The 17573-nt window shown below is 38.8% G+C and overlaps 1 protein-coding gene across 8 annotated transcripts in view; it reads right to left on the bottom strand.

The window, feature by feature from the left end:
- LOC5564419 (T-box protein H15) overlaps positions 1 to 17573 on the bottom strand; it is a 255676-nt gene that overhangs the window by 117300 nt on the left and 120803 nt on the right. The gene's annotated exons all lie outside the window — the stretch shown is intronic.

Raw genomic sequence — 17573 nt, 5'->3', positions numbered from 1 at the left:
AAGGAATAACATGCCAAGTAACATTAGCTATCGATTAACAATTATTCCAGCTTAAACAAGCTTCGGAGTGATTTATTCTGCTCTTACTGTATAAAAATGTTCGTCGGGTTTAAAATGTAAAAATTAGTTATTTGGGTGAATTATTCGGGTGAACAAATCTTCCACCGTTTCAAATTTTCTCCCAATAATATCCATGTCGTCCGCGAAGCAAACAAATTGTCCGGATCTCGTGAAAATCGTGCCTCGACTGTTAAGTCCGGCTCTCCGCATAACACCTTCAAGCGCAGTATTGAACAACAGGTACGAAAGTCCATCGCCCTGTCGTAGTCCCCGCCGAGACTCAAATGAACTGGAGTGTTCGCCCGAGATCTTCACGCAGTTTTGCACACCGTCCATCGTTGCTCTGATCAATCTTGTGAGCTTCCCGGGAAAGCTGTTCTCGTCCATGATTTTCCATAGCTCTACGCGGTCGATACTATCGTATGCCACCTTGAAATCGATGAACAAATGGTGCGTAGGGACCTGGTACTCGCGGCATTTCTGGAGGATTTGCCGCTCGGAAAAGATCTGGTCCGTTGTCGAGCGGCCGTCGATGAAACCTGCTTGATAACTTCCCACGAACTCGTTTGCTATAGGTGATAGACGACGGACGACTAGAAGCTGGCTTCTAGATGGCATAGAAATAACCTGTAGAACCCTCGATGATCTAATAAATCACCTAGCGCCGATCAATAATAAGTGCATTTGTCACCTGTCAGGATTACTTCCATCGGCCCGGCTTTGTCAGCATGCGCTGAATTGGTAGTACTTCCTTCCCAGTACAAGGCTATCGTCACACTCTACAACCGAACGAATAGGATGCCTTGAACGCAACATAGATTTGCTTCCTGGCTTAACAAGCAAGTTCGTCTCCTGTTTCAGTAGCCAATTTGAAGCTTCCACCGGTCGCCGAACTCCATCAAGCTGGACCAAGAAGCTGGAAGGCCAACGCCCCGAAGATAGATGGGACCATGAAAGTAAGTTTGTCGTAGAATCTTATGAATTTTAGAAGTAGGGTTTTGTTCTACATCGTCGTAAGCGCTACTATTCGTCGTATCAAACTTTAAATGTTCCACTACGGCGGATATTCCAACTTACCTGCAACATAGATTCATTTTCCAAGTGCAATTTTGTGAAAGCTGTTATGGTTTGTACACTTGTACACCAAAAATGCAATGAAACTACTGTATTTCGGTAGTTCAATTATCCACTTTGCACTTTTTCACCGAAATCGCATGGACGAACACGAATTTGAGAGAAATGCTTAACGATCGACTGAGCCACACCACTTTCCAACACAAGTTTCTTTCCGCCCCCGTGGGTGACTTACTTCGCCGGGCACTTATTTTCACTATGGAAAACCTTCGTACTTCTTCATTGAAGGATTTCATTCCAATCACACGCCGTAAAACTTCAATAAATCACCAAATTTTACGAAATTTCGTCAACCGCCGCGTATAATTGAGAATGAGCTTGTGCACATCAATGTGTGCGCGACGCTTGACGTAAAAATACGGCTCCTTTGATTGTGTTGTTTTCGCTGTACTGTGAGCAAATGCCGTAATTGTACGGTCAAAAGAAATTGTGTTCATATGTTTGGGCTGAATTTTGATGACGAACAATTAATTTTAAAGGAAATTAGTATATTCCACCATGCTGAAGGAATGGAGGGAGATGCCCGTAGATCTATATATTCTAGCAAAACATTTTATTATAGCGTTGATATGTTGTGTTTTAACCACTCAATACATCACAGTGAGCCTTAAGTTGTGAGTCGAATCTGGAAACTGATTGCGACAGAGTTGAAAACGATATGACGGGTTGAGAATACGGTAAGATGCATTTTCTTTGCATTATTTCCAAAAAGAGATCAAGATTTATCAAAATGTTATTGTACAATGCTGAAGCCGTTTTGAGAAAGAATTGTTTGGCATCGGCTTGTATCAGCATCTTTCACTGCAATACTGGGAAAATTACAGTTCTCACTGATCAATGCTTAATACGATGGATGCTAGCACATCACCCTAATAATTGAAATTTGCCATATTTTCTACAGAAATGATGTGATTGTGATTTTTATTAGAATCCTGTTTAATCCCAGATCTTATAGTTTTGAAGTTTCAACACTTGGGAATCATTTTTCCATTATTTTTTTTTTCAAATGATCTTGCATAAGAAAAACAGAGTCTGATGCACTTCGGTTGACCATGGAAGTGTATTTCCAACCCCATCTATCTTGGTATTAGCATAGAGAAGAAGTGTACTTTCTTATCATTTCGTTGTAATCCAGTACCGAAGGACGCAGAAGAAGACAAATTGAAATTTTATGCTCTAAAAACTTGTCATCTCTTGTTTCTTTAAACAAAAAAATACTGGACACTTTCACATATGTCAACTAGATGAAATTACCTTATAATGTTGCCTTATCCTTATCTCCGGTGCACAGCCTTAATGATCGAAAAACAATACTTAATGAAGGCATGTTTCCGATAAAGTCCTGTCCCCGCATGTCACGCGCGTCACCGAGTGACTTCTCTAGGACAAGTTCCACGCTTATCGTCCCTTGATATCAGACTGATAACCGATCGCATAATTGATTGTCAACAAGAAGATAAGCGCGAACCATTGTCGGATCTGCGGCGGACAAACTTGCAGTTGTAATTAACACAACTCGATGGATGAATTTTTAATTACCGGTATTAATCCAATGGGGCGACATCCACCTGCCGCCCGGGCTTAAGCAGCAAAACTTCGCGTTTGACAAACGCAGGGCTATAAATGGCCTTGCCTTGCGAGATCCCATCGATCATCTTCCGTTTGGCGGCGGTTCCGCGACTTCGCAGACGACGCCAAACAGCCACAGCAACAGTGGTGAGCGATGTACGAATTGCACGTACCTACCCACCGCACAGAAAAGGTGCAATTTCCTTTTTCGCTCTCGATGCAACTGCACTCAAGCGAAAAAGTTCGGCTCAAAGCAAAAGCCTAATTAGCATAATTTGCGCCCTTGCCGAGTGAATCGAGAGACAGGACTGCGAACTAGGGCGGTTCAAATTTCTGGAAAGTTTGAAGAACTAATCTCCTATAGCTTTCTGTCTATCCTCGCAATGGAAATAAAGTTCTGTCAAGCTTTGAGCATTTTTGACGGAACATTACGTAATTTGTGACTTAAAATTACATAATTTTACTCGTTTTAATATGTCGACCATGCATGACGTAAATCTACATTATTATTTTTTTAAATAGGAATGATATGGTAGATTTACAGAAGCAGTGATTTTAAATGTCAAAATTTTGTAAATATTGGAATCCTTATAGCATGGAAATATAGCATCAGCAAACATGGCCAACCGATAGTAATTTAGAAAACCAGGAAAAAACAATTTCGGATTATTGTTGCCACGGGAATGGAAGATATTCACAATATTTAATTCAACGTGACTTTGATATCTCGTGATATTCAAAGCATTCAACAGCACTGGCACTATTACAAAATGACTTTTATTACAAAGTCCTCAAAATAGCTGAACATTTGACAGAACTCTAATTTCATAATATAGATTGTAAGAAAGATATCTCAAAAACTTATTCAAACAGACTCATTTCAAAAAAGTTAACAAACTTTATCAATGCTACGCTTTTGCAGACGAAATTTTACACGTTCCGCTTTAAACCAACTCAATTTTTCACTTTTAGAACGTTTAATTTTAGGATTTACAAAACGGCGTAAGTGAGAGTTTCAACTTTCCCAACCTAACCATTACTTTCACCGCTCTGTTGTTTGGAGCAACAAAGTGACTTAACCAAGAATCAAAACAAAATACTACTTGAGTCGATTTTACACTGCTACAATAACGTCGTAAGTAACTGAATGAAACGGCTTATGATTTTGTCATACAATTTTTGTGGGAAATGACAGAAACTACCTAGTATTTTAATGTGAGCTAATTGCATGCCAAATTTAAGGAATGTACACGTTAACAAGGGAATTCATTTTTTGTAAACAAAGTTTTGAAAATTACTTACGTCGATTTGAATAGGTTATCGAGATATGGGAAATTGAATTTTCGAACTTTCTTTGAAATGTGAACCACACTATTGTGCAATTGCGATGTGCGCACACTTGGGTTGCCTTACATTTTAATCAACAAGAGTTTCAACCAAACGACGAAGGACGGTTCCTTCCCGGGGCTTCCGACTGATCTGGAAACATATGGCCTCGTTTTTTTTCCGGAGGGGGTTGGGTGCCGGTGGAGCAGCAGCAGGATCAAAAGCTTGTGCCGCTCGAAGCGCCCAGGCAGCAGCCGCCAGTGTCGCTCTGAGAGGGGTCAACTTCGGGGGTCGCCGTTGGCCGGCAAATTATAGGGCGCTTCAGCGCAGGTTCGACTACAGCTGCCGCTGCCGCCGCCGCTAGGTCATGGTAATCCGCGTTCCCGAATGTGACGAGTTGTCTTGACCTGCACTACTCAGGGACTTTGAAATTGCATGTAACCGACGCGACGCCATGCCACCGGTTGACGTGTCAACGTGACAAATATTATTGCGCTCTACTTGTTCTGGTAGAAGTGTAATTTGCATGCGAAAAAAAATCGCAACTGTCCTTCCAATTATCGTTCGCTTGTTCACGCTGCTCGCCGCAGAAAGGTCGTTTTGCCATACAAAGGAAGGAATGTGTGGCCGATTGGGGTGACGAGTGGAGAACAGTGCGTTCGGTGGATCTAGGCAATAGAGGTAATAAACTATAGAGGAAGAATGTCGTTGGCGTCGCTGTCGGAACATCTTTTGCTGGCGGAGATAGGCGGGGCTAAAAATGTCAAGCCGAAAAGGTTTGCAGTTTGACAGTTATGTACCCGACATGTTTCCGAGCGAGAACAAAGGGAACACCAGCGACATTCGTCCTCTATAGTCTTTCTATCTCTATTACCTAGGCACGTCTACTGCCCGAACATAAAAAAACGTAACGACATCGGATGTGGATTTAGTTCGTCACTTCAATGCGTTTTTTTTTTTTTGTGGACTTAACATATCCAAGTAACCACACGCATTACAACATTACACGTATTCTTCTGCATATAAACAATTACATTGCCTTTATTCGACATATTTCAAGAGCTATCTGACAATAAAGCATTAAGATATGATAATGAACGAATAGTTGAATCCGCCGTAAACAAGAATGAGGGTGTTTCTATTCTTTTAACTGGAATAGGAAATAATATAATAATATGAAATGAAACTTATGAACCCAAAGGGTAACAGATTTAATAATTTAACATTTTGGCGGCTTGGCATTAAGTGAAGGAAAAAAGGGTTTAGTACTTTACTATTGAATTCCAGCAAGTATTTGTGTCTCTTGACTGATGTGCATATTTTGATTTCTTTTCTATCACATACAGATATACCACTAACAAGCTCGAAGATTTATTATCACCATTGATCGATTGACTGGTTCCACTCGCTCCGGTTGTTGGAGATTCCCACCCAGAATTAACCGAAAAGTTACGCTCCAAAGCGCCTGAGATAACACCTCAGCTCACCGGTCTAATCGCTCCTCAACCACTAATTTGCACATGATTTTCCTCTTCTCGCCAGAATGATCACACACACGCATCAGGAGGCTCGCATATCTGCCTCTTAGCTATGGCTGCACCTCGCTGCACCTATGCAGGCTGGTATGTACAGTTTGCAATCCCCCCTCGCCAACGAGCGCCAAGTGTTTGCTGAAAATTAACACTGCAAGTCATTATCGCGATCGCAAACCTGTGAACAAGAGAGTGAAACCGGCGCGAGCGTCTCCCCCTTCTGTGTGAGTGCCTGTGCTAACCGATTACCGGAATCGGATCGGATCAGTTATCAGGTGCATCCGTCGCCTTCGTCCCTTTCCTCTCGCTTACCATTCAACGCTTTAGCGAGCCCAAGGGTGGAACTGGCGGCTCTTTACTGCTACCCCAACGTGTCGCTGGTTCTAAAAAGTAAACAACCATACAAAATTCCGACCAAACAATGGTGAAGGCGTAATCAATTTTCTAGAAAACATCCATTTTGGGAATTGAGTCGAATTTGCTGATTAAATTGCCAACAGCGCACTGTAGTGGCACGTAGCAAATAACTGCTTGCAAACAATATCTTTCAAGCACATTGATTACCTATAATTTTGCGAATAATATTTTTTACTTTTCCGCGTTAAGCCTTAAAACTGGTTCTGGACTTAGGATGGCGGCTTTTCAATTTTACTCCCATTTGACAGCCGCCCTCCACCCTTGAGCGAGCCTCAATTTGTGCGTGGCTATTCATTCACTCGGACATGCGCGCTTATTCGGAGCACTCTCTCGCACACCATTGTACTCGAGAACACAATCGAACTACACTGAGGTAAAAATTACGTACGGGTTTCATAATAGAACGTGACTTGATTTTTTGATTGTCTTTACGTCATAAGATTCTTATGAAACATAAAATGTTCAGCATTAGCTTTAGTCAATAGTCGTGAATAATCATGGTGGCCATAATTATCGTAGTCCTTGCGAAAACTGAGGGATAGGAAAGGATAATTAGCTGGGCAAGCACTTACACCCAGCTGAAAACTCGCTTGATTGTTATGCAATATCTGCATGTGCAGATATCGTCTCCCAGTCGGACATGTAATTCTTCCCATTATTATAAAAGATCTCATGAATATCATTCTTTTCTCAAATTTAATATGTGATTCTCTGAATACATAAAGGTCCTATTGAATTCCATAACTGATATCTACGATTCTTCATACCTCTATCTTTTGATGTTATATCAATTCATATGACTCTCATTATTACCTAGAAGAGTCTCTTATTAAATCATACATATTTTTATAGTTTTTTTTTTATAAAGCGAAGTATGCACTTCAACAGAAAAGTAATCGCCTATCTCAATGCGTGGGAAATTTCTTGCAAGAAATGCTCAAGAGAAGCATTTTTTTTTTTCGATCGCAGTACGCAGTTGAAAAGAAATGTCGATTCAAATGGAGCTCACTGTACGAAATTTCTTGACCATTTCTTGGGCAGAAATTTTTACTTTTCTTTAGCGGAACAGCATACTTAGCTTAAGTCTGCTATGGTGTTATCTCACTGATAAGATTCTATAATCAAAATAAAATACTTTCTATGCCGTAATTTAATAAAAAAAATCATGTTTCCCTCATACGACCTGTTTCCTCAGTGTACTCTTATCCACCAGCAAGTTTTCTCAGCTGTGTTAGGTCCGCACACAGTATTATGGTGTCGTAAATATGGATAATTACTTCCCTGGGGTCACTTTGTAATGTTTAGCATTTGTTACGAGCTGGTGCTTTTGATTGATCATCTCCGTCAACCCTTTTCTTCAACTGGAGTTTTCTCATTTTTGGCTCCGTGCAAGAGGACCATAACTGTCACCATCTGCGCTGCGTTGCGTTTCGTTAGTTCGACTTCGGTTAGATCCATGGACGTAATCAGGATTTCTATCAGGGGGCGAACAACCTCGGAGGCCAATATCCCTCAAAATGGCAATTTAGGAAACTTTCCGCAACCTTTTATGTGGCATTCTGAAGCTTTGCTAACAATGAAGGGCGTAAATCCTCCTGGATACAAAATCAACTATGAGGATGTTTTCTACGTTTTATGTAGTAATAACTCCTGAGTTTCTACAGGCATCTTGCAATGAGTTATTCGAAATATGCTTCCAAAAAAATTGTCAGACATTCATGGTATTGCATCAACGGGTTTGCTTTTGAAAACAGATGGAATTACTTCATTGGTTTTTCTAGGATATTAAAATAAACTCCATAAAATACCTTAAGGGTGTCTCGGTGAACTTTCCAAGCATTTCACCAATGCACAATAGTCCGAATCGACATTTTAGCAGGAAAAAACTGTTTTCTCTGTTCTCGTCGGTTTTAGACATTCGATGTCTTCAGAGAAGTTATTCATAATTCAGTTCTGAATCTTCTAAGAAGCTCTTATTTAAGTATAAATTTTGACTCAAACTATTTTCTTTGATGAAACTTGTGGCTGCGCTCTTCTGCAAACTTTAAAAAAATGTTATTTTGAACAACTTTGTCGAAGACACTTTTGATCTAACTCTTCATTTGAGCTAAGTAAATTGATTTTGAAAGCTTTAACTTAGGGTGGACCCAAAAAATTAGTTATTTTGGTCTATTTTTTTTTGTTTTCAGTTTTACGTGAATGCGGTCTTCAGAAGAGTTGCAGAGGAAGTGATACACATTTTTGAACATTGATAGGTTGTAACTCTTGTGATTTTGAAGCTATAAGCATATTTAAGTAAAAAACTATCGAATCTTTAGATGCCCATAACTCATAGAGTCGATTCGATAAAATTTTTATTTTAGTGGCATTCGAAAGGCTAATCAATAAGCAAATTTTGCTGCAAAAACTGTGAAAAAGTCATTATTTTTATATTGGGAAAATTCACTTTAAAAAAACATTGAGAAAAATAGATATTCGCCAGTAACTCACGAGATTTTAAACTTTCCGGCGTGCTACCCTCAACAACATTGTAGGTTTTAACTAGATCCTCAACTTTCCTATACACCACTTTTTGGAGAAATGTTAAACAAAAAAAATGTCATTGTAATGTCTTCTCATCCAACAAAAATTACACTGGGAAATACTCAAGGGAAAGAATTTCAGGGATACTATTTTTTTGTCAGGAAATATTTTTTTTTATTACTTCATTAGTCAATTTGTTGTATTTTGAATTTGTGGTGATTCTGGCAATGGACTGTTGTCATCAAAAATTCTATAAACATTACTCCTGATAATTCCTTTAAAATTCAACTATAAATCACTCCGTTAATTCTGAACCACGAATGAAATCGAACCCCTTTTCTGAAGATTTTTTCAGGGAATTTTTGAGTACTATGTTCAAGCATGTATCAAAACGATAGTCCAGTGATACCTCTGAGAACATCTTTAAGGGTTCATTAGGAGTTTTTTCTTTGATAAATCGAAAACCACACCAGGGATCTAGATACTTCTTCCAGAATATTCAAATTTCTTTAGAGAATTTGTCTAACGATAATTTTAGTAACTTCTGTAGAATATTACAGTCAATTGCCCCTTTTCTGTTGTCTTTCGATATCTAGTTAGAGAAGCATAGTAAAAGTTGGTGTTTATTGCTACCTCGATGGTCTCTTAGACTTCATTTGCACTGGTTTTGTGTTTTAAGACTCCCTACCTTGATGGTCCCTTCAACTTCGAGCTATGGAGAATTGACTGTAATGTTAACAAGTTAACAGTATAACAAAATGCCGAAATACGAAACATCGAACTGGCATTAGGACAAAAGACTAAAGGTTGAAAAGAAAAAAATAAAGGACAAAAAATCGAAAATCTCTATTCAAGGGAAGCAAACTTTCGGCCATTTGTCTTTCGACATTTTGTCGCTAGACCACTTCATAATACCCCTCACTATTTTCAGAATTAACGTTGCATTAAAGACTAAATTGTTGTATGAGATCCAAAAAATAATATCTCGCGTTCCGTATCATAAGGGCGTAACTGCAATGATCGATTTTCTCTTTAGCTAATTACTTGACCGGGCGACTGTTTTTGACTGCTATTTTCGATTCAGTAGAAAGAACTCATCGTCCTATGTCATGCTACATCGTAAAATGTTACCAAAATCGATAGAACTTCGTGTACTAATCCAAAGAGAAAATCGACGAAGAGAAATCGATCACTGCAGATACGCCTGTATGATACTAAACGTGAGATATCGAATGTTCTTCTCTGGATCTGTTTCTCATATATCCTTAGGAGAATTGATTTAATTCTTTAAAGGATCCGGAAAAATGTTTGTGCTACTTTTACCCGAATGTCGTTTCCCCGAACGCCAGTTCCACGAAAGTCTGTCCCTGATGATAAAAAATTCGAAAAAGAAGTCTGCTGACTACATTTGCATCCATACTTTTTCTAATTCTTCCAGGAAAACAAGGCATTGCAACAAAATTTTCCAATAATTGTTCCTGCTATAATTTGTACAGGGATTTCAAGAAGATTCATCCAGCTCCAGAGATTTTTTCCCTTTTTTAAGTTTTCCTTTTTTTAAATTTCATATTTTTCAGAAGCTTATTTTGTAAATTTTTCTTCCATTTTTTCAAAAATGTCTCTGGAAAGCAAAAAAATAATTTGTTTTGAAGTTCCATCTTAGATATTTTTACAAAAATTTTTCTCTTGATTCTTCAAAAATGTTTTCAAATTTGTTTCCTTTTCCTTAGAAAATTATGTTACACATATTTTTTTTTTCGATTGTGCTATGGTCCTTCGAATATCTTTTCCCCGAAAGTCATTTCCCGACCGCCAGTTCCCCTAATAACCCATCTTTCCGAATGCCGGAAGTTTTGGCAATATGTTTTTAGTCAATAATTACCAATATCTCCTTTTTTCGAATGATTATCGTTCTTTCGAGTTACAGCCCTGTTGCTGAAGACTGTTCTTGCCAGTCTTCCCATGAGCAAAACCAATGTTCAACTTTGGTTCAAGCCATGTAACTTGTGTTCAACTGTGAACCGCGAACGTCTCTGTACCAGTGTACCAGATTAGACCCGGTACATAAGTACTTCGGTTCAAACTTTGGTGCAAATAATGACACAAAGCAGACAGACCGAAAACTGTTGAAATCCATGCGGATAAATCTTTACGATCATATATGGATTTTTTTGGAGAAAATCGCGAGAACCTTGAGGCTTGATCAATATTTGAGGTATCTTTCAACGCTAACTCTACAAAAAAACGAAGGATTTAACTATATCATATGACAAGACACGATTAGTAGAAATTGATAGGCGTGGATTTATACTGTCTTCTGTCTGTCTGTTTTGTGCTATCGTTCTCAACCTCGGTTGCAACCAAGAATTGTATCAAAATTTTTACCACTGATAATAAATCTTCGAACTCTTTAGTAGAATACCTATAAGCAGATGAAAAAACCGAATTTAGTACTATACCATTTAATTCTAGAGTTTGTATCCTTTGACAGATACCCGTATTTCGACCTCAACTGTAAGGCCGTCTTCAGTGTCGTGTACTAGACTCGACTTCAAGTCGAGTCAAGTCGACAAATAACTTAGTTGATTCCAGAGAAACTTTTGAGAAAAATATTATAGGGGGATTAGGGGCATAATGAACAACCGTTGCGAAATGGACACCCCCTCAATCGCTGAGAAAATGCATACTTCATCAAAAGTTCATACACTGAATGAAATCTGTATTGCATTTGAAATGTTTGAAGGTAAAAATGTTTATGTTTTGCTTCAATTGTCCTTTGAAATGTGACTTTAAGTTTTGCTCTGCTTAAAATTGGCATATAACCTAGGCGGTAGGAGAATCTAATTCTGCTCCGATACCTTTTTACTAGCCTTGTTTTGGACCTAATTTTGTATCTCACTTTTCTGGCAAATAATATGATTTTATTACCATTAATGGATGTAGCACATCGTACTTATATCAAACTTGGCAACTAGCAGGGAGTAATTTGAAAATAATTTCACTGTATGGTCTTAAAACAAGCATTTGCTTGATGTGTCCATTATGCCCCGAATTCCCCTATATATAACTAAATAAATTAACGAAAAATCTGCAAATATCTCTCAAGAAACTTCAATAAAAGTAATTTCTAGAAGAGGATTTAAAACCATCTCTGGAGCAGGAGGAATCAGCAATAGCAAATAGCAATAGGAAATAGTAATTCTTGCATGAACAGCTGTTGGAATCCTTTTTTCCTGTAAGTATAAAAACATGTGGAAATTTTTTCAACAAACAGTCCTTTACTACCGAGAGTATCAATAATTCCTGCACAAATTTATTGAAAAAATCCCAACCTTAAGGCCTGTTCACCAATCTTATTTTTTCAGAAGACTATGAAATTCACAAATTTCAAATGTCATTTAAATTGAAATTCACTGACATTTGAAGGCCCTGGTTGTCTTCTTCTTTCTGGCGTTACGTCCCCACTGGGACAGAGCCTGCTTCTCAGATTAGTGTTCTTATGAGCACTTCCACAGTTATTAACTGAGAGCTTACTATGCCGATGACCATTTTTGCATGCGTATATCGTGTGGTAGGTACGAAGATACTCTATGCCCTGGGAAGTCGAGAAAATTTCCAACCCGAAAAGATCCTCGACCGGTGGGATTCGAACCCACGACCCTCAGCTTGGTCTTGCTGAATAGCTGCGCGTTTACCGCTACGGCTATCTGGGCCCCAATAGCAAAGGCCCTGGTTGTTTGGATTGGAATTCAGAACAGGAAACCTTCCGAGTTATTGAGTCATCTATGGGCCAATAGCTTAGTTGGTGAAGCACTCATGTAGTATACCAGAAGTTCGTTTCTCGCCTGAGCAAGTTTTTTTCATAATTTCACTCATAATTTGCAGACAACCCTCCCCTCTGGCTACGCCCATGGTTAGATCGTTTTGGTCGTATTTCATCATCAGAGCAGTTGAGAGCCGAACTACAAACCCATTGCTGGCCACTAATTATGCAAATTAATTTCCGATTCCACTTTCCGTTCATCCACTCGATTAAATTAATTTCAATTTTTCTTAGTTATTTTTTTTTTGTTTTCGTTAGAAAATCAGCCTCTCTCTCCCTCGGCTGGCTGCTCCTTTAAGCTCTTAATTAACATTGAAACAAACGATTACGAAGCATGTTTTGTTCCTCTGCAACTGGTGCTGCTGCTTAGTTTCCTCTCTTTCTCAGGCGGCAACGATGTTGGTCTTTTTTTTCGGGACATTGCTTCGGCAGCCAAGTTGGTTGGTAGACAGATAGAAGGTGGAAGTAGAACACGAATTTTTGAAATAAATAACACTTCTTCTAACTATGGCTGCTCGGTATGTTGTTCGGTTTACCATCCGTGGCGAAGGAATTTATTACACCCAAGTCACGACACAATCGGAATCGATTCAGCGTTGAACGGACGTAATTTTTCTTAGCAATTCACACGCTCAAAAAAGCGTTCTGGAAAACGTGAACTGTCAAAAATACACCGTGAACTACCATCATTGGTCACAGATACATGATCTAGTTCACGGTGTATTTTTGCTTGTTGACGAGTTCACGTCTGCTGTTCACGGATACAAGAACGGATTTTTTTCTGTGGTAGCAACTAGTTTTGATGTGAAAAAATGCTGCGTTTTATAAAATTCTTTCAATATGGTTTCAGAGTTATTGATATAATCTTGTTTTAACTATAATAAAAACCGTCGTCAGATCTATTGACAGACAAATAGATAGATGGACATCTATCTATCTGTCAATCGATCTGTCATTCTTCGCAAGCAAGGTAGATAGCAAGCTTGCATACAAGTTGAAGATGGGAAGTATTTCCTGCAACTTCTTCGTAAATTATCCAGCTTAAATAACGGCTTTAATACTTTGGTGTTTACTTTGTCGACAAAAAAAAAAAACAGAGCTTTGTTTTTGACACATAATGTTCTTATCTGACATTTCGAAAGGTATACCGAAAACTTGTTTCACTAGAAATTCTGTTAAAATCAGGTGAGGCGTAAGTTCAAAAAACTTTCAAAAACTTCAGCCGACACAATTCCAAAAAAATAATAATCATGTATTTGTGACGTTAGCCTGAGCATTTTCAACAAAACTTGAGATAGCTCTTTGGAACTCTTTTTAGATGTTTTGTTCCACATACAAGCGTAGTCCTACGCCAATTCATTATAGAAGCTTCCTTGCGATATTTTAACGTTAAAATGTATAATATTCCAACACCTGTCTGCGGCGCAAGAAAGAAAGAAACGTAATCAACGAAGAACAAGAACTTCAACGACGATCGAGTTCAGGATCGGAGCAAGCAAGTTATCGAGCAAGTGAGCGCGCGCGCGAAGATGATTAAATTAACGTGATAATTTTAAGGTCCCGGTTGTAATTTATCGGATCGGACCAAGTTTATGTGTGCGTGCGTGCGAGTTGCGTCCCGCTGCCCAAACGGGGGGTTCAGTTCATTAATAGAAATTTTATCGCCCTCAATAAATAATATTTTGTAATAATTTTGCCCTGGTGCAGAGGGACGATGTTGGAGAATTAGTTGTAGGTTTTTTCCCTTGCGTTCGAATCGCCGTGCTCTTTGGACGCTTTTTACAGCTGGGCCGCGGCAGATGACATTGATTGCATAATGAAGTTCCCTTTTTTGGAGCGGTGCATGTTCGATGGATTACACATATCGGCAGAAGCGCCCCAGATGGAAATGAGGAAGCCTCTGGAGGGATATAAATTCGGAGCAAAATATTAAGTCATTTGTTTAAAAATTCCGTAAACTAGCGCTTAAAGGTCAGAGGAACGGTTATGAGAAGTAAATCATCCTGCATGAAAAGTAGTTTGGAGAGCAAATGTGGACTACAGCTGACTGTTCGAACGTTGATGTTGAGGTTATCATTGTGATATGAGTCTTTCTCAATGTATGTATAATAATTTCGTTAAAGGTAAAGATAAATATAATAACTTAAATCTTCAAGACCTCAAATCTGAAGAATTAAACAGTCGTTGAGGTCGAAAGCTTAGTGTATTGGCGATAACCAAGCATGTAAAATTTGAATGGTATTTTTCGATAGTATTTAGTCTAATCGTGAAAATAATATAATATAAGCATTTTGCGCGCCGTCATGGAAAATCCGACTGCGAGCATGAGATGGATCGGAAGACAACTGTAAATCACCCATACAATTGTCTCTTGGGTGGTAAAATCTTTTAAAGAGTCCCAGACGACCGAGCGGCTGACTGAAAGTGGAAGAAAATCAAAGACAGCTGTCCCTGTGAAAGCCCGGAAGGCGTTGGATTATTTCAAGCGTAATCCGAACCTTTTGATTCGCGACGCAGCTCTGAAGGCCAAGTGCTCCGCCTGGTTCGTTCAGCAAACCATGAAACGAGCTGGGCTCCGTGTAGTCAAGATCCGGAAGGCACCGAACTGGCGTGATCAACAAAACACAGCGGCCAATCCCGCGTAAGGAAGCTGTATCGAGAGTGGTTAACGAAACCAAAATGTGTGGTTATGGATGACGAAACCTACATCAAAGCAGACGCAAAGCAGATACCGGGGCTGGAGTTCTACGTTGCCAAATCACGGTTTGATGTTCCGGAAGACATAAGGAACAAAAATGGACAAATTCGCCAAAAAATACTTGCTCTAGCAGGCCATATGCCAATGCGGCAAACTGAGTAAAGCGTACATTACAACGGGTACCATCAACAGCGAAATTTACCGCACCGAGTGCCTCCACAAGTGTCTGTTGCCCTTCCTGCGGTCTCACGGAAGCGAGATATTATTTTGGTCGGATCTGACATCATGCCATTACGCGCGATCGACGTTGGATTGTTACAGAGACAATAACGTTGTTATTGTACCAAAAATCGCCAACCCCCCAAATTCACCAGAATTTCCGGTGGAAAGATTTTGGGCTAAAATGTAGGCCAAAGTTCGAAAGTAGTACAAGGTGTTTAAAAACGAGCTGGAATTGAAGAGATCATGTATGAAAGTGACCCAAAAGGTTGGCTCCACCATTGCATAAAATGTAATTATGGATCTTAAGGGAAAGGTGGGGCTTTCAGCGAAGGAAAGGACATTCAATAAAGTAATTATGCCGAACCATAATCCACATGTATTAGTTCATTCCCTGAAAGTTTCAAGAAAATCCGATTTAAAATAAATTTTTGGCCAACACTTTTGTCAGTTGCATTTTTTTTTCGAGTAGAGGTCTTAAATGACTCACTAGACGCCATTTGATAACGCCTCCATGACAAATGTGAGCACAGTCTAAGCTTTATTTTACTCCAATAAGGTGATTGAGGCTTGATGAAATATTCAAAACGTTCCTTACGATATATTGGTGATCCGTAGTTGGGTTTAGGAGTTTTTCATTTAGGTTCTAGAGATTCCTTAACATAGAAAGAACGGATTCTAGTGAGCTTATGCAAATTTTCAACAGATGGTGGATGGTGAATTCAGGAATACCATGATGAAATAAAAATAGGCAAATTTTGAAGTTTCTTAAGAGGTTTCCATATCATTTTGAAGCACAGTTCGAACGAAACCTATCAATTTCTGAGACCTATAATGCACATAATTGGAGCGTGTTACATCATGGATATTTACGTGATATGTCATGTAAACTTCAATTATATGTCATGTAATCTAGCAGGATCCTGTGTGATTACATGACATACAGTGAGTCACAGCGAAAATCGTCCACCTTGAACATTACCAGAAAAGTAATTCGTACTATTCATGTATAGAACAAGAATTCAAATTAAATGGCTCGTTACGTTAGTTCGGTAAGGGTCTTGATAATTGTATTCAATTCAAGTCATTGAATATTTAAAGAATAAATAAAGCTTTAAATTTGTAAAAATAATCAATAATAAGGCCACAGTGAAAATCGTACACCTTGCCGTTATGCATGATTTTTGGGGTAATATTATAAAGTTTTCATTCATATAAATTTCTTTAACTCGCGCACACACATACATTCAAGCACGATCTGCTATGCAAGAATGAAAAAGGTTTAGTTTTTTAGAGTATTCCCATTAAAATGGGACGAAATAAACAGACATCGTCAGATATAAGAAAACTTGTGATAAAACTACAAAAAAAATGGCAAAAATCAACTGAAAATCACCAAATTTGTTGGAAAAGGGTGTACTACCATAGAGTATAATAAATCACTACAAAATTAAGCATTGAAGTAAAATCAAACCCAAAACATCGTTGAAGAAAATTATCAATGGAGCGGTTGAACGTTAGCTTCTTCGCCAGGTTGATGCTGACCCCAAGATAAGTGCACCGAAACTCGCAATTGAAGCGAAAAAGTATCTCAGGAAGCAGGTATCTCAGAAACTATGCGTAGAGTGCTTCGAAAACATAACGTTTCATGGCCGAGTTGCAAGTTAGAAGACGTTTGTATCACCGAAGTACGTGAAATGTCGTATGGAGGAAAGGATTTCAACTTTTGGAAGCACTTACTATTCACAGATGAGAGCAAGTTTAATATTTTCGGATCTGACGGCAGGGTTATAGTTTGCCGGAAACCGAATGAAGACCTGAAAATGAAAAATCTTTGTGAAACTGCTAAGCATGGTAGTAGTTCCGTGATAGTTTGAGGCTTCATGCCAGCTTCTGATGTTAGTAACTGGCACTTTATCGTCGGGATCATGGCTCGATACGTCTATCTTGATTCATTGAAGAAGAATCGAAAGCCTAGCGTAAAAAATGGCTTTTAATTTACCTATCTACCTTATCTCAAAAAAATGGGCATTACATCTACCAGGATAAACATCTGCAACATACAGCGGCAAAACCGAAAGCTTGGTTAAAAAATGCCCATCAATCATCAATCATCTGCTGAGACAATCTACAAATCTCGACATTATCGAGAACTTGCGGCATCTGTTGGATGTTTAAATCAGGAAACATCAAATAACGAGCAGATATACTTTGAAAAGTGCGCTTACTATTGAGTGGATTAAGATCGCTAACTAACTTTGAAAGGAAAATA

The sequence above is a fragment of the Aedes aegypti genome, chromosome 2, assembly GCF_002204515.2.
Source record: "Aedes aegypti strain LVP_AGWG chromosome 2, AaegL5.0 Primary Assembly, whole genome shotgun sequence".
Classification (NCBI taxonomy): domain Eukaryota; kingdom Metazoa; phylum Arthropoda; class Insecta; order Diptera; family Culicidae; genus Aedes; species Aedes aegypti.
The sequence above is the reverse complement of the archived record's forward strand: the minus strand, read 5'-3'. Positions and strand labels throughout refer to the sequence as shown.